This window comes from Ranitomeya variabilis, chromosome 2, assembly GCF_051348905.1.
Source record: "Ranitomeya variabilis isolate aRanVar5 chromosome 2, aRanVar5.hap1, whole genome shotgun sequence".
Taxonomy (NCBI): domain Eukaryota; kingdom Metazoa; phylum Chordata; class Amphibia; order Anura; family Dendrobatidae; genus Ranitomeya; species Ranitomeya variabilis.
The window spans coordinates 1,086,760,306-1,086,783,126 of NC_135233.1; the positions used below are offsets into that span (position 1 = coordinate 1,086,760,306).

At 46.5% G+C, this 22,821-nt stretch overlaps 1 protein-coding gene across 2 annotated transcripts in view; it reads right to left on the reverse strand.

Moving 5' to 3' along the window:
• The window catches only part of GATA4 (GATA binding protein 4), a 122,961-nt gene that overhangs the window by 64,894 nt on the left and 35,246 nt on the right, over positions 1-22,821 (reverse strand). The window contains exon 1 of one of the 2 annotated variants that reach the window (XM_077291704.1): positions 1-51. This exon is cut by the window's left edge and continues 66 nt beyond it. The exons of the other annotated variant lie outside the window; for it this stretch is intronic. The gene's annotated coding sequence lies outside the window, so the exon portion shown is untranslated. Of the gene's footprint in view, positions 52-22,821 lie in introns of those variants that run through there. 2 annotated transcript variants of the gene reach the window in all.

The window sequence follows — 22,821 nt, forward strand, 5'->3', positions numbered from 1 at the left end:
GAACATTGATTGTGATCCCATTATGAGAATCCTACAAACTGCTGAATCCCTCCACATAAGATATTTATCTGTCTGTAGATCTGCATAAAACATTACAACCAGAGGTTAATAAATTATTCTATATCTTTAGCCCTGGATCATAGCCAGAGTGTATGTGGGAGGAGAATCTGCAGGAGACATGTGGAGTCCTCCAGTGTCTGTGAGGAGAAGGTTTCCTACCTGCCAGTTACAGTTCTGGTAGAAGGATTTACAGGGCAATCTAGTAGATCTGAAGGCAGCCTCCATTATAGTCACTATGTCAATGCATAGAGTTATTCATGATGAACTGTGGACTAAATACATATATACTGTGCTTGACTGAGAACAGGTTAAGTAATGTATGTACTCAGTGACTGCACCAGCAGAATAGTGAGTGCAGCTCTGGAGTATAATACAGGATGTAACTCAGGATCAGTAATGTAATGTATGTACACAGTGACTGCACCAGCAGAATAGTGAGTGCAGCTCTGGGGTATAATACAGGATGTAACTCAGGATCAGTAATGTAATGTATGTACACAGTGACTGCACCAGCAGAATAGTGAGTGCAGCTCTGGAGTATAATACCGGATGTAACTCAGGATCAGTAATGTAATGTATGTACACAGTGACTGCACCAGCAGAATAGTGAGTGCAGCTCTGGGGTATAATACAGGAGGTAACTCAGGATCAGTAATGTAATGTATGTACACAGTGACTGCACCAGCAGAATAGTGAGTGCAGCTCTGGAGTATAATACACAATGTAACTCAGGATCAGTAATGTAATGTATTCACTTATCTTATTAAGACAATAACTGCTACTTGTGGTGGTAAAACAATTTAGATCTTTCTAGAAATCTATAGTATTGTTTCTACTACTTGTTAACAATGTGATTGCCCAGTTAGGAGCTGGATGAATGGCCGGCAGCTGCTGACAGGAGGACAGGACCAGTAACAGCCTCTGCAGCACATTGTCTTATTGGGGACTACATATCTCAGGCTTTTCCCTCTTCTATAAACAGTCCATAGTCTTTTCCTTTCAAGTGTCGTTCATACAAATAAACAGAGATCTGCACTAGCTGCCTAAGTGCTGGCTCAGCAGCTAAGCCTTTATACTCTGCTTCCACGTGGAGCCGCATGGACTATCCTGCGAGGAGCCACAATCCTTACAATGATGTTCTTGGCTATAAAAGCAGTAATTTACATGTTCAGGTTGCCATTTATGACTCTAAAATCATACACCTTAGATATCTGTCCATCATCTCTCCTAACTTCTCGGTTGCACAAATGCTTGGCTTGGCTATGTAGTTGGTAACCTAGTTTCCAGTTTTTCTCATGTCCACATGTCATGCCCATTAATACATGCTGGTTGGGAGGTCTGTGAGTTGCTGGCTTTACTAGCTGTCGTGTCGGCACAGCCTCAGTCCTGAACCGATTTCTCCTTCGTGTGCTTTCCTCCCTGTTCATACCATGTTCTCTCCACACTCCCCGAGACTGTAGCTGCTTTCCCCTCTATCATCTCTGTTCTGCAATGTACAATTCTCTAAAACCTACTGCAAATTCTAAAACTGAGAGAAAGAAGGAGAGAAGAAGAGCAAAGCATTGATGGATCTGTATAATTGTTTGCAGAGAAGCTAGCTATGTGAAGAACACTCACTCTCTGCAGCAGAAAAGTTGCTTGACATTTTTTTACTTAAGATTTTATAAAGTTGCTACATTTGCATTTCTAAAGCAAACAATTAAAAAAGAATCAGTGTAAAAATGTGAATAGAATCTGTCTCAGGATTAAGCTATTTTCATGGTCCTGTAGATCTTTCAAAGTCAGGTCCTGCCATACCTTTACAAGGCCAATCTGTTCCTTTGTTTCTGAGACATCATCATTTGAATTAATACAGTATGTAAATGAGGCTGAAAGGCTATGGTAGATCTAAAGCCTCTGCCACCCCAGCTCTATTCCCTGCCCATCGCTGCCTCCTTCTGCTTCACTGATAACCTTTATACTATGTTACTTCAGGCAAAGGATCAGTCAGTCTAGCAGGAGGAGGTGGCACTGGGTGAGGAATAGAGCTGGTGTGACAGAGGCTTCACATCTACAAATTGTTCTTCAGCCTCATTTGCATATCAATTCAAACGTTGATTTCTCAGTAGCGAAGGAACAACCTAACCATATAGAGGTATTGTAACGACAGCATTCCTGCATGCTTGCCTCCTCCCCGGCAGGGACACCGACCCACTCACCGCCACAGTCTCCATCCCACACTTTCTTCTCCTGCCTGGGGTCTGTGAACAGCTGGTAGATTCCCAGGTACTGAGTTTGGAGCGCCCCCAGACGCAGGGCCGCGGGCTACTCGGTACCGGGCCTCTCTGTCTCAGTTCTGGGGTTGTCACGGTGGCTAGACCCGGTCCGTGACCCTGCTAAGGGGCGTCCAATGAAAGGTGTAGGTGGTGGTGCGTGGTGCAGTTTGCAATGAATAACGAGGACACAGGGTTGCAGTCTCTTTACCTCTTTACTGAAGGCTTCAGGATCCACAATCCAGAGTACGGTTAACAGGGCTGCAAGAGACCGGCCGGTCCGATGGCACCTCCAGAGTTCCCTTTGCAGGTGGAAATCTGTGCCTACCTTCTAGCGCCTGGGTGTTGTAGTACCTCCCTGCTGAGCACCATGGGATAGTCCTCACAATTGTCGTGTCTGTTTCTGATGTTATTTCCACCAACTTATATCTGTTCTGATGTTCTTCTCCATCCCCCAGATGATATGGATAGGACGCACCCGTATGACGGGAAGGCCTGGAGTTCTTCCGGGACCCTAGTGTCGCCCCTCTCCCACAGTTGCCCCCTATGTCTTCTTAGGTGATTTTGGTGAGACAGCCAACGTAAAATCAACTGTCCTGCCGCTGTTTGAAGTATTGCTTGGAGCCTAATACTTCCTCGGTGTTCCGGCCACCGGCTACGCGCCTCAATAGGATGTTGCCTTGATCTTACAGCACGACTCCTACTGGTGTTTCTCCTTGTTTCGTTGATCTCGTTTCTCACTCTCCACAATAAACCTCGCTTCTTGTCCTTTCTTGAGATACCGCCGCGATGTAGTGCAGGCGCGGTTCCTTAACGTTCTTTTCTGTTCGCTAGGCCTCTGTCAGGATCCCACCCCTGACAGGGACCCCCCTGAATCTTCCCCTGCAACACCCTCTGCCACAGGATGTTGATTGGTTCCAACCCAGTCAGCTTCTGTCTAACTTTCTGCCTAACCCCCAGTTTTACCAGGCTGTGAGGAGTGGCCTAATACATAGAACCCTTAGCTCCCCCTGGAGGCCAGACTGTGAAGTGTATTGGTGTCTGTGATACCTGGTCAGGTGAACTCCTTCAGTGCCATCAGACGTACCATCACTCCCCTTAGCGGCGGAGCATCAGTACTGCAACGACCAGGACTCTGGGGCGCTGCATGTTTAGGGCACATGCACGCGCTACTTCCTTCTTAAAAGGACAGCGCACGCCATCCTAAAGTGTCCCCAGTCAATGGCTGGGAGACACTTATTATTTAAGGCGCCTCCACCTGATGGAAGGTGCCTGGGCAATGAGTTCACTTTGTTAGTTACATGCTTGTTAGTTCTCAGGTCCCTTGTTCTAGTTTATCTGTCTGTACCTGCCCGTAAATGTCCATACCAGCCTGTATACCAGCCATACTTGTCGTACCTGTCTGCACTTGCTGTGCCCACCTGTTTACTAACTACCTGCCTGCACTTGCCATGCCCACCTGTTTATCATCTGTACCTGCCTGTGTATCCGTCGTTCCTGTCTGAACCTGCCAATACATCAGCCATCCCCGCCAGCAGCTGCCACTCCTGTGTTCCTGCCTGCACCAGCTGAACTTTCCCTTCTTGGCCGTTGCAGTGTCCTGCCCCTGCCCCTTGGGGGTAAGGTGCCGTACATCCGAGGTCCATCCTGGTAAAGCACCTGGTGTCCATCTGGAACCAAGTCTAACCCCACCATAAGGAGCTCTAGTGAATAGAGTCAGGTATTCACCAAGTTACGTCCCTCCAAGCTCTCCTCGGACCACGGCACAGTGGTTCCACCACCACTCCCGTTACAGTATTGCTGGACTTGTCTTTGAAAGATCTACATGAGCATATAGTTTGGGGTGTGAACAGACCACCTTTCAGGATAAACTCCACAAAATGAGCGCCACTCAAATATATAAGAAGGGCATTTGTATTAACAATTGTTCTCCCTCACTCCTAGTTGTCGGCAGCACATACCTGTTTATATGAAGGGATGTGCTGCCGACGAACGAAAAATTTGGAGTCTGCATAAAAGATATAATCATGCTTGTCAGCCGCTTGCTAGACATATTTACATGGGGCATTAACTGGGAATGAGTGTTCTTATGATCATCATCTGTTTGTCCAATCATCGATCCTTGCAAAGGAACCTTTAGATTCTTTGTTTTTAGAGTTTCCTCAAGTTCTGCTTCACAGTTCCAACTGCTCTGCACTTTGCGCCCATGAGGGATAAAAAACGGAAACTTGGCCATGCAATTTTAGGTGTTATGTGTGCTACACATCAGGGGGCCTGAATGCATAGTTGGCCAAAGTGAGGGGGAAAATCAACCTAATGTCTTGGAGAAAGTACAGGTTTTCCCTTAAAGACACCAGCTGAGCATGAAGTCTTGTAGGCAATGCTCCATGGGATGTATGTATGTAAAATAGCTCCCTTCTTGAACAAAAGAAGCTTATCCTGCAAGTTTTATTTCAGGAGGGGTCGCTACTGAATAAGTCAATGTCTGAGCCTTTAACGAGCCTTCCAACATGATCAGAGATAAATCCTTAACCAGAAAATCATCCTCAGACAGCCTGTTTCGGGTTCTTTGCCCCTCATCAGTGTAGGGCAGAGTCTTGCTGTTTGATCTTAACATATAGGGTGAGCAACGCTCCTGTTAATTCCTTTCATTCTGCAAGAGATCATTTGCATACTTTGCCTCCCTTGGTGCATTGCCTGCAAGGCTTCATACTCAGCCGGTATCTTTAAGGAAAGTTTCCCTCACGTTGTCTCAACTAGACTCTGATGAGGGGCAAACAGCCCGCAACAGGCTTTTCACGCAGGAGTTTCTGGCTCTGAACTTATTCCCCATCATGTTGCGACACTTGGACATTGACGTACATGGCAGCCATCGATATTCACTTCTAGATTAGGACCATTGCTCGAAACAAAACTGGACAATGAAGTGGTGACAACTATAGATGCAATATGGATCAAAAATTGTTCATCAAGTTTAGGGGAAGGCAGCCGGGGCTGTTTGGTGGCTTTACACAAGAGTTGTGCAACACATGAACATTAGAATCCATCCAATAAATCAATTTAATTTACGTAAATTTTTGCCTTGGTACAATTGGTAAAAAAATTTTTGGGGGCCAAAAAAGTTATGCAACTTTAACTTCATCTTAAATAACTTTGCTATACCATTAGGCCCCAAATACTTAGCATTTGGCCCCAAACTTGAAATTGATGGTGGTCATACAAAGGTTTAGGATGGAGTTTTGGCCTCTATATATGTACTGGTCAGTATGGAAAGAGTTCTATGCACACAACTCATAGAGGTGAAGGGTATATGGTAACTCTCCCAAGGACGGACAGTTTTGGGAGAACTTAACGCCCAAATTCCAGAGTTGTGACAAGTGACAAGTCCTGAGATTGAACAGCCGCCCGGTCTGTGAGACACAAGGCAGATGTGACAGACACTGAGTCATACGAAAAGTCAAAATGTAATTTGCTTAACACAACATGTTGTATTATACCCACGAGCCCCGCTGCTGGTGAGGAGCACGATGATAGGGACGTCTGACTTTAGGATAGGTTAGATTCTGAGACATCAGTTCCATTCGACACATTGGAAGATGCGACATTACATCATATAGGATATTATTCTATTTGGAGCTCCAGACAGCACATAATATTATTTAAAGTGCATTTTTACCCGAAAATCTAAACTTGGCTATATTTTAGTAAATTTGAAAAATAGAACGATTTTCAAAATTTGATCATTGTGTTATTTTTACTTTCAGAGATATCACCATTTTTCCTTTCGGTTGTGGCGGCCATTTTTGTTGCCAAAATGACAACAGGAAGTTGGGTCTCACTTTTAAATTAGCTTCTTATTAATTACAGCTGTGTGTTTGAATGAAACGCGGATAGAGACCATCAGTTTCTGAAATATTTTCTCAAAATTATTGACAGATAAGGATGTACTTCCTGTCCTATGTGCAAAAATGGCCGCCTCCAGGGAAAGAAAAAAAAATGACATTGCATCTGTTAACAAAAGTAAAAATACACTCAAACTTTGGATTCTGATTCAATTGTTTAGTTATAGATACATGGTCAATTTTATAATTTGGGATAACAATCCACTTTAAGGAAGTGACATCTAAATTCCCCATCATGTCACCCTTTGTCCCATCACTGCGGCCTATGACTAGTAAGGGAAGGTTTGGGCACCAGAGTAATGACCACCATCTTTCTAACATAAGCACTTGGGGTAGGTATATTAGGTACATATTTAATTGCAGGAGCTGTACTCTCTTATGTATTCCATGGGGCATTGGTGCTTTGCAAGTGACCCCAAATCAGTTGTTCAGCCCTGCTAAAATGTCTACTGTATGATATTTTCCTTTGACATACAACTTGTAGAAAATTACTAAATCATTTAACTCCAGTTCTGAAGATGGACATTAATAGCCCGTTAGGAGACTACAGGAAAGAACAAAAAACAAAGTGCAAAACATCAAAAAATATGTAATTATTAAATATTTAACTCAGAGGTTTTCCCACGTGGGAACACAACAGCCCATGTATCTGGTACCTCGGTGTCCTCAAGCGATCAATGTCAGAAATCTGAGTCTACGAGAACAAGTTGGTATCAGGAAGTCGAGCGGATATATTTTGTATCTAATCATCGGAAATCCTCTCTGTATCTTCTATGTCACATCTTGTCGCAATATATTTCGAGTTATTCTTTTGTTTACAAATATATACTTGATACAGGAGGTATAGGAAAATGTACAAAAGATGGAAAATGCACAGGAGGCAGGGGTGTACCGTCAATAGGGGCATCCCACACAGCCACTAAGGGACTCATGAATTGGGGGGACCCGATGCTGCTCGGCACCAGGCCCCCACTCCTCACCCTGTCATCACAATTTCAGCAGTATCTGAATCCTCAGGATGAAAATACCATTGGACAGGATAGTGGATCAGGGAGCCCAGATCCACCATTCAACCTGCATGTGGGCATCTGAGACTCCGTGCACTGCAGGCGCAATTACGTCACTACAGTGCTGAAACCTCAGCACTCACTCTGCACAGATGGAGCAGCATGCCAAGGAAATGCTGTGAAGTGAATAATTTTTTTTAATATCAGTAATTGTGGGGGGCCATCATACTAAATGGGAGGCTGGTGGGGGCCATAATACTATGTGAGGGGCTGTGGGGGACTTTTGAGAGCCTCCATATTGAATTGGGGACTGTGAGGGCACTCAGTCTCTGTATCAGTCTCTCATACTGAGTAGGAGACTGTGGGGGGCTCTCATACTGAGTAGGAGGCTCTGGGGGCTCTCATACTGAGTAGGAGGCTCTGGGGGGCTATCATATTGAGTAGGAGGCTCTGGGGGGCTTTCATACTGAGTAGGAGGCTCTGGGGGGCTCTCATACTGAGTAGGAGGCTCTGGGGGGCTCTCATACTGAGTAGGAGGCTCTGGGGGCTCTCATACTGAGTATGAGGCTCTGGGGGGCTCTCATACTAAGTAGGAGGCTCTGGGGGGCTCATACTGAGTAGGAGGCTCTGGGGGGCTCTCATACTGAGTAGGAGGCTCTGGGGGGCTCTCATACTGAGTAGGAGGCTCTGGGGGGCTCTCTTACTGAGCAGGAGGCTCTGGGGGGCTCTCATACTGAGTAGGAGGCTCTGGGGGGCTCTCATACTAAGTAGGAGGCTCTGGGGGGCTCATACTGAGTAGGAGGCTCTGGGGGGCTCTCATACTGAGTAGAAGGCTCTGGGGGGCTCATACTGAGTAGAAGGCTCTGGGGGCTCTCATACTGAATAGGAGGCTGTGGGGGCTCTCATACTGAGTAGGAAGCTGTGGGGGCTCACATACTGAGTAGGAGGCTGTGGGGCTCTCATACTGAGTAGGAGGCTCGGGGGGCTATCATGCTCAGTAGGAGGCTCTGGGGGGCTCTCATACTGAATAGGAGGCTGTGGGGGGCTCTCATACTGATTAGGAAGCTGTTGGGGCTCACATACTGAGTAGGAGGCTGTGGGGCTCTCATACTGAGTAGGAGGCTCTGGGGGGCTCTCATACTGAGTAGGAGGCTCTGGGGGGCTCTCATACTAAGTAGGAGGCTCTGGGGGGCTCTCATACTGAGTAGAAGGCTCTGGGGGGCTCTCATACTGAGTAGAAGGCTCTGGGGGGCTCTCATACTAAGTAGGAGGCTCTGAGGGCTATCATACTCAGTAGGAGGCTCTGGGGGGCTCTCACACTGAATAGGAAGCTGTGGGGGCTCTCATACTGAGTAGGAAGCTGTGGGGGCACTCATACTGAGTAGGAGGCTCTGGGGGGCTCTCATACTGACTAGAAGGCTCTGGGGGCTTTCATACTGAGTAGAAGGCTCTGGGGGGCTCTCATACTGAGTTGAAGGCTTTGGGGGGCTCTCATGCTGAGTAGAAGGCTCTGGGGGGCTCTCATACTAAGCATGAGGCTGTGGGGGGCTCTCATACTGAGTAGGAGGCTGTGGGGGCTCTCATACTGAGTAGGACGTCAGAGGAAAGAGGGAGTCACAAAAGCGCAAATAGGGTCTTATCAAACGTTACACAAAGTTGCCCACCAAGAGAACTACTCACCTGGTGAGATTGAAGGAAGGACATATATTAATGGCGGCTGCTGCAGATCCACAGGTCAGTGCAGAACCGGATCGAAACACACACTTAGGTAGGAAAAAAGGATCATGTTCCCTGCGCTGCCGCAAGAAGAATTCCAAAAATTGTAGAGGTTTCAACGTGGTTTATTCTACGCGTTTCAGGGTTCAGGTGACCCCTTCATCAGGACATACCACAAATATTTGTGGTATGTCCTGATGAAGGGGTCACCTGAACCCTGAAACGCGTAGAATAAACCACGTTGAAACCTCTACAATTTTTGGAATTCTTCATACTGAGTAGGAGGCTGTGGGGGCTCTCATACTGAGTAGGAGGCTGTGGGGGCTCTCATACTGAGTAGGAGGCTGTGGGGGGCTCTCATACTGAGTAGGAGGCTGTGGGGGCTCTCATACTGAGTAGGAGGCTGTGGGGGCTCTCATACTGAGTAGGAAGCTGTGGGGGCTCTCATTCTGAGTAGGAGGCTGTGGGGGCTCTCATTCTGAGTAGGAGGCTGTGGGGGCTCTCATACTGAGTAGGAAGCTGTGGGGGCTCTCATTCTGAGTAGGAGGCTGTGGGGGCTCTCATTCTGAGTAGGAGGCTGTGGGGGCTCTCATACTGAGTAGGAGGCTGTGGGGGCTCTCATTCTGAGTAGGAGGCTGTGGGGGCTCTCATACTGAGTAGGAGGCTGTGGGGGGCTCTCATACTGAGTAGGAGGCTGTGGGGGGCTCTCATACTGAGTAGGAGGCTGTGGGGGCTCTCATTCTGAGTAGTAGGCTGTGGGGGGGATCTCATACTGAGTAGGAGGCTGTGGGGTGCTCTCATACTGAGTAGGAGGCTGTGGGGGCTCTCATTCTGAGTAGGAGGCTGTGGGGGCTCTCATTCTGAGTAGGAGGCTGTGGGGGCTCTCATTCTGAGTAGGAGGCTGTGGGGGCTCTCATACTGAGTAGGAGGCTGTGGGGGGCTCTCATACTGAGTAGGAGGCTGTGGGGGCTCTCATTCTGAGTAGGAGGCTGTGGGGGGCTCTCATACTGAGTAGGAGGCTGTGGGGGGCTCTCATACTGAGTAGGAGGCTGTGGGGGCTCTCATACTGAGTAGGAGGCTGTGGGGGCTCTCATACTGAGTAGGAGGCTTTTGCTACATTGTCATGATCTCTGCAGGCAGAGATCATAGCAAGCCTATAGAGGGACAAGCTCTCGGAAGATGGAACTATACTGACCATGAACTAAGCCTGCCGCGCAACTAGAAATAGCCAGGTAGCATTTCCTATTTATAGCTAGATGCCCAGCTCTGGCCTAAGACCTAAATAGCTAGCAGAGGGAAATATAAGACCTGGCTCACCTCTAGAGAAATATTCCAAAGAAGACAGTAGCCCCCCACATATAATGACGGTGAGTTCAGATGAAACAACAAACGCAGCAGGAAAATAGTCTTAGCAAATTTGAGGTCCGCTTACTAGATAGCAGAAGACAGATAGTATACTTTCATGGTCAGCAGAAAAACACTAACAAAACACCATCCAGAGATTACCTTAAACTCTGGCATTAACTCATAACGCCAGAGTAGCAATCCCTGATCAACGAGAGCTTTCCAGACACAGTAACAAAACTTCAGCTGTGAACTGGAACAAATAGGCAAAACAAAACATGGACAAAAGTCCAACTTATCTAGTAGTAGTCTAGAAGCAGGAACAAGCACTGAGAGGCATCAGATAACATTGTTGACCGGCAAGAAACCACCAGAGAAATGAGCTTAAATAGCGACACCCACTACTGATGGAACCAGGTGAAACAGGAAAGAGGATGACAAGTCCAATTCCACAAGCGGCCACCGGGGGAGCCCAGAATCCAAATTCACAACAGTACCCCCCCCTCAAGGAGGGGGCACCGAACCCTCACCAGATCCACCAGGGCGACCAGGATGAGCCCTATGGAAGGCACGAACAAGATCAGAAGCATGAACATCAGATGCATTGACCCAAGAATTATCCTCCTGGCCGTAACCCTTCCAGTTGACCAGATACTGGAGTCTCCGTCTGGAAACACGAGAGTCCAAAATTTTCTCCACAACGTACTCCAACTCACCCTCAACCAACACCGGAGCAGGAGGCTCAACTGAAGGTACCACAGGTACCTCATACCTGCGCAATAACGACCGATGAAAAACGTTATGAATGGAAAAGGACGCAGGGAGGTCCAAACGGAAAGAAACAGGATTAAGAATCTCCAATATTCTATAAGGGCCGATGAACCGAGGTTTAAACTTAGGAGAAGAGACCCTCATAGGGACAAAACGAGAAGACAACCACACCAAATCTCCAACACAAAGCCGAGAACCAACACGACGATGACGGTTGGCAAAACGCTGAGTCTTCTCCTGGGACAACTTCAAATTGTCCATAACCTGCCCCCAGATGTGATGCAATCTCTCAACCACCGCATCCACTCCAGGACAATCCGAGGATTCCACCTGACCGGAGGAAAATCGAGGGTGAAACCCCGAATTACAGAAAAACGGGGACACCAAGGTGGAAGAGCTGGCCCGATTATTGAGGGCGAACTCTGCCAATGGCAAAAAAGCAACCCAATCATCCTGGTCAGCAGAGACAAAACACCTCAGATATGTCTCCAGGGTCTGATTAGTCCGCTCGGTCTGGCCATTAGTCTGAGGGTGAAAAGCAGATGAAAAAGACAAATCTATGCCCATCCTAGCACAGAATGCCCGCCAAAATCTAGACACAAATTGGGTACCTCTGTCAGAAACAATATTCTCAGGAATACCGTGCAATCGGACAACATTCTGAAAAAACAGAGGAACCAACTCAGAAGAAGAAGGCAACTTGGGCAGAGGAACCAAATGGACCATTTTAGAGAAACGGTCACAGACCACCCAGATGACAGACATCTTCTGGGAAACAGGCAGATCTGAAATAAAATCCATCGAGATGTGTGTCCAAGGCCTCTTAGGAATAGGCAAGGGCAACAGCAGTCCGCTAGCCCGAGAACTACAAGACTTGGCCCGAGCACAAACGTCACATGACTGCACAAAGACTCGCACATCTCGTGACAGGGAAGGCCACCAGAAGGATCTTGCCACCAAATCCCTGGTACCAAAAATTCCGGGATGACCTGCCAATGCAGAAGAATGTACCTCAGAGATGACTCTGCTGGTCCAATCATCCGGAACAAACAGTCTATCAGGCGGACAACGATCCGGTCTATCCGCCTGAAACTCTTGCAAGGACCGCCGCAGATCAGGAGAAACGGCCGACAAAATTACTCCCTCCCTAAGGATACCTGTGGGTTCAGAATTACCAGGAGAGTCCGGGTCAAAACTCCTAGAAAGGGCATCTGCCTTAACATTCTTAGAACCCGGTAGGTATGACACCACAAAATTAAAGCGAGAAAAAAATAAAGACCAGCGCGCCTGTCTAGGATTCAGGCGTCTGGCAGTCTCAAGATAAATCAAATTTTTGTGGTCAGTCAATACCACCACCTGATGCCTAGCCCCCTCAAGCCAATGGCGCCACTCCTCAAACGCCCACTTCATGGCCAAAAGCTCCCGATTCCCAACATCATAATTCCGCTCTGCGGGCGAAAATTTGCGAGAAAAGAAGGCACAAGGCCTAATGACGGAGCAGTCGGAACCTTTCTGCGACAACACTGCCCCAGCTCCGATCTCCGAAGCGTCAACCTCAACCTGAAAAGGCAGATTCACATCAGGCTGACGCAACACAGGGGCAGAGGCAAAACGGCGCTTAAGCTCCTGAAAGGCCTCTACAGCATGAGGGGACCAATTAGCAACATCAGCGCCTTGTCTGGTCAAATCAGTCAGTGGTTTAACGACATCCGAAAAACCAGCAATAAATCGGCGGTAAAAGTTGGCAAAGCCCAAAAATCTCTGAAGACCCTTAAGAGAGGAGGGCTGAGTCCAGTCACAAATAGCTTGCACCTTGACGGGATCCATCTCAATGGAAGAGGGAGAAAAAATATACCCCAAAAAGGAAATTTTCTGGACCCCAAAAACGCACTTAGACCCCTTCACACATAAAGAATTAGACCGCAGAACCTGAAAAACTCTCCTGACCTGCTGGACATGAGAGTCCCAGTCATCAGAAAAAATCAGAATATCATCCAGATATATTATCATAAATTTATCCAGAAAATCGCGGAAAATATCATGCATAAAAGACTGGAAAACTGAAGGGGCATTAGAAAGACCAAAAGGCATGACCAAATACTCAAAGTGGCCCTCGGGCGTATTAAATGCGGTCTTCCACTCATCCCCCTGCCTGATCCGCACCAAATTATACGCCCCACGAAGATCAATTTTAGAGAACCACTTAGCACCCTCTATACGAGCAAACAAATCAGTAAGCAATGGCAATGGGTATTGATACTTAACAGTGATCTTATTCAGAAGCCGATAATCAATACATGGTCTCAAAGAGCCGTCTTTTTTTGAGACAAAGAAAAACCCAGCTCCCAAGGGAGAAGAAGATGGACGAATATGTCCCTTTTCCAAAGACTCCTTTATATATTCCCGCATAGCAGCATGTTCCGGCACAGACAGATTAAACAAACGACCCTTGGGATATTTACAACCCGGTATCAAATCTATGGCACAATCGCACTCACGGTGCGGAGGTAACGACCCAAGCTTGGGTTCGTCAAAGACATCTTGATAATCAGAGAGGAACTCAGGGACTTCAGAGGGAATGGACGACGAAATAGAAACCAAAGGTAAGTCCCCATGAATACCCTTACATCCCCAGCTCAACACAGACATTGCTCTCCAGTCCAAGACTGGGTTGTGAGACTGCAACCATGGCAATCCCAGTACCAAATCGTCATGTAAATTATACAGCACCAGGAAACGAATAATCTCCTGGTGATCCGGATTGATACGCATGGTTACTTGTGTCCAGTATTGTGGTTTATTATTAGCCAATGGGGTGGAGTCAATCCCCTTCAGAGGAATAAGAGTCTCCAAAGGCTCTAAATCAAAACCACAACGATTGGCAAAGGACCAATCCATAAGACTCAGAGCGGCGCCAGAGTCAACATAGGCGTCCGTGGCAATGGATGACAAAGAGCAAATCAGGGTTACAGACAAAATAAACTTAGACTGAATGGTGCCAATGGAAACAGACTTATCAAGCTTCTTTGTACGCCTAGAGCATGCTGATATAACATGAGTAGAATCCCCACAATAGAAACACAATCCATTCTTCCGTCTAAAATTCTGTCGCTCGCTCCTGGACAGAATTCTATCACACTGCATACTTTCTGGCGTCTTTTCCATAGACACCGCCAGATGGTGCACCGGTTTGCGCTCCCGCAGACGCCTATCAATCTGAATAGCCATTGTCATGGACTCATTCAGACCTGCAGGCACAGGGAACCCCACCATAACATCCTTAACGGCATCAGAGAGACCTTCTCTGAAAGTTGCCGCCAAGGCGCACTCATTCCACTGAGTAAGCACAGACCATTTACGGAATTTTTGGCAGAAAACTTCAGCTTCGTCTTGCCCCTGAGATAGTGCCATCAAAGTTTTTTCTGCCTGAAGTTCCAAATGAGGTTCCTCATAAAGCAAGCCCAAGGCCAGAAAAAACGCATCCACATCGCGTAACGCAGGATCCCCTGCTGGCAATGAGAAGGCCCAATCTTGAGGGTCACCCCTGAGCAAGGAAATCACAATCCTAACCTGCTGAGCAGGGTCTCCAGCTGAACGAGACTTCAGGGACAAATAAAGCTTACAATTATTTCGGAAATTCTGGAAGCTAGCTCTATTCCCTGTGAAGAACTCCGGCAAAGGAATTCTCGGCTCAGATACCGGAGCATGTACCACAAAATCTTGTAAATTTTGTACTTTCGTGATGAGATTATTCAAACCCGCAGTTACACTCTGGAGATCCATTATTGTCAGGTGCACACAGAGCCATACAGAGATTAGGAGGAGAGAGAGAAAAAAGACTGCAGCAAGGCAGACTGGAGGAAAAAAAAAAAAAAATTCCAGCAGACTTCTTATAACTCTCCTTTCTCAACCTGGGTCTTTAACACTTTATTGGCCGGTCAAACTGTCATGATCTCTGCAGGCAGAGATCATAGCAAGCCTATAGAGGGACAAGCTCTCGGAAGATGGAACTATACTGACCATGAACTAAGCCTGCCGCGCAACTAGAAATAGCCAGGTAGCATTTCCTATTTATAGCTAGATGCCCAGCTCTGGCCTAAGACCTAAATAGCTAGCAGAGGGAAATATAAGACCTGGCTCACCTCTAGAGAAATATTCCAAAGAAGACAGTAGCCCCCCACATATAATGACGGTGAGTTCAGATGAAACAACAAACGCAGCAGGAAAATAGTCTTAGCAAATTTGAGGTCCGCTTACTAGATAGCAGAAGACAGATAGTATACTTTCATGGTCAGCAGAAAAACACTAACAAAACACCATCCAGAGATTACCTTAAACTCTGGCATTAACTCATAACGCCAGAGTAGCAATCCCTGATCAACGAGAGCTTTCCAGACACAGTAACAAAACTTCAGCTGTGAACTGGAACAAATAGGCAAAACAAAACATGGACAAAAGTCCAACTTATCTAGTAGTAGTCTAGAAGCAGGAACAAGCACTGAGAGGCATCAGATAACATTGTTGACCGGCAAGAAACCACCAGAGAAATGAGCTTAAATAGCGACACCCACTACTGATGGAACCAGGTGAAACAGGAAAGAGGATGACAAGTCCAATTCCACAAGCGGCCACCGGGGGAGCCCAGAATCCAAATTCACAACACTACATGGTCCTATGATTTCTATTTACGCCACTTAAAGGAGTTGCGATATTATATAAAGGACATGTGGTATAACAGAGGAAATATTAAGTAATGTATAAGATACATTTAATGTATGGATATACAGGATCATACATAAAAGATGCATAATATACAGTATGGACCAAAAGATGATATTCAGTTGAAACAATGAAATTCTATGAGATTTTATGGGTAGACATATACATTGAATGTACTTATACATAGAATGTAAGTCCGCAAGGACAGGGTCCTCTCCCCTCTGTATCAGTCTGTCATTATAAATTTGTGTACTGTAAATGATATCTATAACCCTGTATGTAACCCCTTCTCATGTACAGCACCATGGAATTAATGCTGCTATATAAATAAATAATAATAATAATAATTGACACGGAAAAGAGTGATCTGTCACTTCCTCTTGTTACTTTTGATCACATCCTGACCCGACAATGGATGAATATGTAATAATTAGCTAATAGGATAAATAAGCACTTACGAGATTAAACCGCGTTAAACAAATGTAAATGTAATAAACAATGTAATGAAATGCAAATAAACATCTTCTGTTGTGTCAGTGTCTGTCCACTCTGTTGTGATACATTTCATTGATTTAACTCTATACATACTGCTGGGCCACAATGTATAGAAGATATGGTGTAAGGTACAGGAAACCTGACAAGATACAGGAGACATGGAATAATTTACAGCCCCAATTCCAAAGAACTGTGTAAAATGCAAATAATAATGATTTGGAAATCTCGTCACCATATTTTATTCTCATAGAACACAGAATAGAAATTGAAGGTTGGATATTTTTCCATTTCATTTGTAGCAATTAACTAATTTAGAAATTGACGGAAAAAAATAAATCTAAAAAAAGTTGTCCAATGGTTAATAAAAGGCTGGAAAAGTAAATGGAACTAATGAAAAACAGCTGGAGCATTCATTTTCAAACAAGTCATATGACTGTATAAAAAGAGCATCATAGAAAGGCAGAGTCTCCCAGAAGCAAAGATGGTCGGAGGTCACCAGTCTTTATAACTGCACCTGAAAATTGTGGAACAATTAAAAAAAAAATGTTTAGCAATGTAAAATTGCAAAGACCTTAAATATCCTAAAATCTACAGGACATAATATAATCAAAAATATTCAGAGATTAAAGAGAAATCCATGTGCACATAACCACTGGTCAGTACTGGATGCTCATAATCTAGGGGCCATCAGGCGGCACTGCATTAAAACTGACATGATTCAGACATGCAGATCACTGCATGGGCTCAGGAAAATTCCAGACATCATTGTCTGTGATCACAGTACTCCATGCAATCCACAAATAGAAGTGAAAGCTCTATCATGCAAAGAAGAAGACAAATATCAGAACAATCCAGAAATGCTGCAGTCTTCTCTGGGCCAAAGCTCATTTATAATGGATAGAGGCAAAAAGGGAAATTGTCCTGTGGTCAGATCAATCAAAGTGTGAAGTTCTTTATGGGAGCCATGGATGTCATGTCCTGTGGACTCCGGAGGAGAGGAACCATCCAGCTTGTTATCAAGGAGAAGGACCATCCAGCTTGTTGTCAAGTTAAGGAACCATCCAGCTTGTTATCAGAGCACAGTTCCTGCATCTCTGATGTATGAGGGGCATTAGTGTCTACAGCATGGGCAGCGCACACAAGAAAGGCACCATCTATGCTGAGCATTATATAGAAGTTTAGAACAGCATCTCCTCCAACCAGACAATGTCTATTTCAGGGAAGACCTTGCATATTTCAGCAGGACAATGGTAAACCACTTCCTGCATCCACCACAGCAGCACTGCTCCGAAGTCGAAGAGTTCAGGGAATGAACCGAGTGCCTGTAGTCCAGACCTTTAACCAAAAGAAAACATTTGGGGCATTATGAAAAATGTCCAGAAAAGACTATGGACTATGGAGCAGCGAGAATCTGACTTCAGACAAGAATGGGCCAACGTTCCTCTTCCAAAGCTCCAACAGTTATCTCCTCACTTCCCCGACATTTATAGACTGTTGCAAAAGAAGAGGGGATGCTATGTAATGGTGTGACAGATTGTCATATACTGCCGTTGAAGACAAAAAATTGCATTTTGTGAATATTTGGCATGTGAAATGTAAAATGTGTAGAGTGTAATGAACCTAATGTATAATGTTATAGTACTGATGCTGCTTTGTGGGTACTGCAAGGTAAAAGTGCAGTTGGCTGAAGGTACGTGGAGTATTTCCTGTGGACCTTCCTGTAAAATCCAGGACCTATGGCCCGAACTAGGCATGGACAAGTGAGCCTTAATCCCTTACATACAGACGAAGCTGAACGGTGAATCACGTGAGGTAATCGTAGCAGATCTCAGGAGAGCTGTGGTGCCGGATGGGGACTGCAGCGCCCCAGAGTCCTGGTCGTTGCAGTACTGTCGCTCCGCCACTAAGGGGAGTGATGGTACGTCTGATGGCACTAAAGGAATTCACCTGACCAGGTTTCACAGTCACACATTACACTTCACACTCCGGCCACCAGGGGGAGAAAAGAGTTCTATTTATTAGGCCACTCCTCAAACTCTGGTAAAACTGGGGGTTGGATAGGAAGTTAGGGAGAAGCTGACTGGGTTTGCCCAGGTAACATCTAGTGAGAGAAGAGCGTTGCTTGGGAAGATCCAGGGGGGTCCCTGTCAGGGGTGGGATCCTGACAGAGGCCTAGCGAAAGGACAGATTGTTACGGAGCCGCGCCTGCACTTCATTGCGGCGGCATCTTAAGAAAGGATACGAAGCGAAGTATATTGTGGAGAAGTGAGAAACGAAATCACAGCACAAAGGCGATAGAACCAGTAGGAGTCATGCCCCGAGATCGGCAACATCCTACTGAGGCATGTAGCCTGTGGCCGGAATGCTGAGGAAGTATTGGGCTCTACGCATTACTTCAAACCAACGGCAGGACAGTTAACTTTAGGTTGGCTGCCTCACCTTAATCACCTAATGAAGACAACGGAGGCAATTGTGGGAGAGGGGCGTCTCTAGGGTCCCTATAAAATAACTCCAGGCCTACCCCGTCATACGGGTGCGTCCTAGCCATATCATCTGGGGGACGGAGAGAGAAAGAACATCAGAAACAGACACAACAGTTGTGAGGACTATCCCGTGGTGCTCAGCAGGGAAGTACTACAACACCCAGGTGCTAGTAGGTAGGCACTGATTTCCACCTGTGAAGGGAACTCCGGATGTGCCTTCGGACCAGCCTGTCTCAGACAGCCCTGTTAACAGTGCTCTGGATTGCGGATCCCGAAGCCTACAGTAAAGAGGTAAAGAGACTGCAACCCTGTGTCCTCATTATTCATCGCACCACACACCATCACCTTTCATTGGACGCCCCTTAGCAGGGTCACGGACCGGGTCTAGCCACCGTGACGACCCCAAGACAGAGACACAGAGGCCTGGTATTGAGTACCCCGCGGCCCTGCGTCTGGGGGCGCTCCAACTTGGGGTCACGAACAGGATCTACTTAAGCCTGAAGAATCAGGTCATGTGTGCCTTGGAACTGTGTTGGATTGTGCTTGAACTGTGATTTATTGCAAAGATTGTGTATTGCCACTTGCCGCCAAAAATTCCTGCCAAAACCTCCGCCATTGCAGCGCCACGGGGAGCGCAGAAGAAGAAGAAGGGCGTGCCATGGGAGGAGACTACCAAAATGGCGCCAGAAGCAGCGACCGCTCCCTCCGACTACTGCTGCGAGACGACGACCTGCCCAGAAGCAGAGGAGAACCGCCCCCTGATTTGCAACGGCGGGAACGAGAGGAAGAAGAAGCTACGCCCTCAGAAAATGGAGGAGCAACGTGCATGTGCCGCCGAAGATCCCGGAGCAGGGATGGCGACCAGCGAGTCTTAGAGCGACGGCGAAGTGATCCCGGCCTGTCCTCGCCCACCGGAGGCGGACCCGAACCCACCGCAGCTCGAGGATCCGGACTTCTCGGAGCTACAGGCGGCGGAGCCGAGCCGGCCTATCCCGAACGCAGAACCAGCCGCTGTGAAGCCACGGAAGTTGGAGCCGAGCGAGAGGGTCGCATTGGAGGAACCGCAGTCTGGGCTGCAGCCGATTCCAGTGTCCTCGTCAGCGGAACAGATCGGCATCGGTGGAACCACATCAGACGCAGGTATGGAAAGCGTCCCTGCTCACCCGACCGACCCTGCTCCCGTGACTGCTCCCCAGCCCGACAATGACCGAGTCCTCACCGCTGATCTGGTAGTGATAACCCCAGGCACTATGGAGAAGCTGGTGCCTCCGTTACCAACAACTATGGGGAAACCGCTAGATGTGAGCCCAGAGGGGGTGATTTTCCAATGGGACACCCCACGGATCGGGCCGGATGGGGCCAGGCAGAAGGACCTCAGCATTGCTGCGCTCACCTGGGAACAATATAAGCAATGCTTAATTCTACAATGGCAAAACCAAAAAGAGACAGAACCAAATGACCCACCAAAAGTACAAAGACCAAAGACTGAACATAATAAGAGGAACTCGGTAAGGCAGTGGACTGTACTAGCCTTTCACCCGAAGCGGGGTTGGGGCTCCATACAGGAATCGGGACTGCCGACTGAAATCTTCTTTACCAGCTACAATGTGAAGACCCCGTTCCGCAACAGATGTGACAATCAACTATGTAAAGGGGACCAGGTGACCTACACCCGCTATCGGAGTGCGCAAGGGTGGTGCGCTCGGGATATCCAACGATGCGAACCGGCGGTGGCGCCACCTACTGTCCTGACCACCGCTAACCCTGACTTGACAAACGCTACTACTGTCGCCACGGTGTGTATTATCGCCGCTACTGAACTTGCAACCACAGCTGACATTCGAATCCAGACTCCAGGTGATCTGACCATGCCTGGGAGACCAACCAATGATACCGATCCCGCATCAGCCGAGAACAGAGGACCGCAGCCTTACCGGTCAGGGAGTGTTCGCCACCAGCTGATGCAGTGTAACCTGCTGTAAGGATAAACCTCGGAACCACGAGTAAATAGTTTTCTGGATCTGTTCGTTTGTTTGTCCTGTTTTGCTGCAACAACCCGACTAGGGTTATTTCTTAAAGGGATCCCTTTGTTTACCCGGGATCCCTATTATTTTTGTTTTTGTTTTTACTTTTGTTTTTATTTTTGCTTTTGTTCAACGTTGTTTACAAGGACTGCCGAGTCATGGACGGTGACTGGTTCACAAACTGTATTGTGGATAGTACGCACCTTCTTAAAGGTGCCCTTTACTGGTTTTGCAGAGGGGAGAGCTTTTTGGGGAGACTGTTCCTGGGTACAGCATGGAGGCTCTTGCCTTAAACGGACTTGCAGATGGAGAGAGTCTGCATTACCTCAAAGAGACTTGGTTCCCTCTTAAAGGGAACGTTCACTTGTTGCACTTAGACTATAATGTTGCCTTAAAGAAAGTAAATAGTAATAATGTTTTACATATAAGTAATATGTAGTTAGCTAGATAGTTATAGGGAATGTTTAATGATGTTACTAGAGATTGAGGACAGGAAAGAATTGAAAGACGAATTTCAATAAGGTAAACCCGTAGGGGTTAGTTAGTGAGTCCTCCTGAGAGCCATAGAGAGATGGTTAATTGATCCTGTACTAAGAAAAGAGGCAGTAGGCCTGGGCAAATAGACGGGCGGTCCTGCATATGAAAAATCAGAGAGTAAAAAGAAAAATGTTGCACTTAGAAAAGAGAAATAAAGAAAAAGTTAATTTATATTTCAGAGTTTTATAGTAAGCCTTTAGTGGGTTCAGCCTATACGCCCTTAAAGGAAAGTTAAATTATTGTTCAGAATTTTTGCACTTGATAGATAGAATACCCGGCTGGGTAATAGAAGTTATTTATAGTATGTTATTTAAAATATTTAACCCCTTTCTGCCAATGGACGTACTATTCCGTCCATGTGGGATGGGCCCTAATTCCCAAGGACGGAATAGTACTTCCAGCGCGATCGGCCGCGCTCACGGGGGGAGGGCGGCCGATCGCGGCCGGGTGTCAGCTGCCTATCGCAGCTGACATCCGGCACTATGTGCCAGGAGCGGTCACGGACCGCCCCCGGCACATTAACCCCCGGCACACTGCGATCAAACATGATCGCGGTGTGCCGGCGGTACAGGGAAGCATCGCGCAGGGAGGGGGCTCCCTGCGTGCTTCCCTGAGACCCCCGCAGCAACGCGATGTGATCGCGTTGCTGCGAGGGTCTCTTACCTCATATCCCTGCAGGCCCCGTATCCAAAATGGCCACGGGGCTGCATCCGGGTCCTGCAGGGATTACTTCTGGGTGCAGAGCAGGCTGCAGATAAAAGCTGCAGCCTGCACTGCTGGAAGTAAGATCGCCGATTTGACAGAGTGCTGTGCAAACTGTCAAATCGGCGATCTGTGATGTCTCCCCCTGGGACAAAGTAAAAAAGTAAAAAAAAAAATTTCCACATGTGTAAAAAAAAATAAAAAAACAATTCCTAAATAAAAAAAAAAAAAATATTATTCCCATAAATACATTTCTTTATCTAAATAAAAAAAAATCAAACAATAAAAGTACACATATTTAGTATCGCCACGTCCGTAACGACCTCTGCTATAAAACTATATCACTAGTTAACCCCTTCAGTGAACACTGTAAAAAAAAAAAACGAGGCGAAAAACAACGCTTTATTCTCATACTGCCAAACAAAAAGTTGAATAACACGCGATCAAAAAGACAGATATAAATATCCATGGTACCACTGAAAACGTCATCTTGTCCCGCAAAAAACGAGCCACCATACAGCATAATCAGCGAAAAAATTAAAAAGTTATAGTATTCAGAATAAAGCGATGCCAAAATAATTATTTTTTCTATAAAATAGTTTATATCGTATAAAAGCGCCAAAACATAAAAAAATGATATAAATGAGGTATCGCTGTAATCGTACTGACCCGAAGAATAAAACTGCTTTATCAATTTTACCAAACGCGGAACGGTATAAACGCCTCCCCCAAAAGAAATTCATGAATAGCTGGTTTTTGGTAATTCTGCCTCACAAAAATCGGAATAAAAAGCGATCAAAAAATTTCCC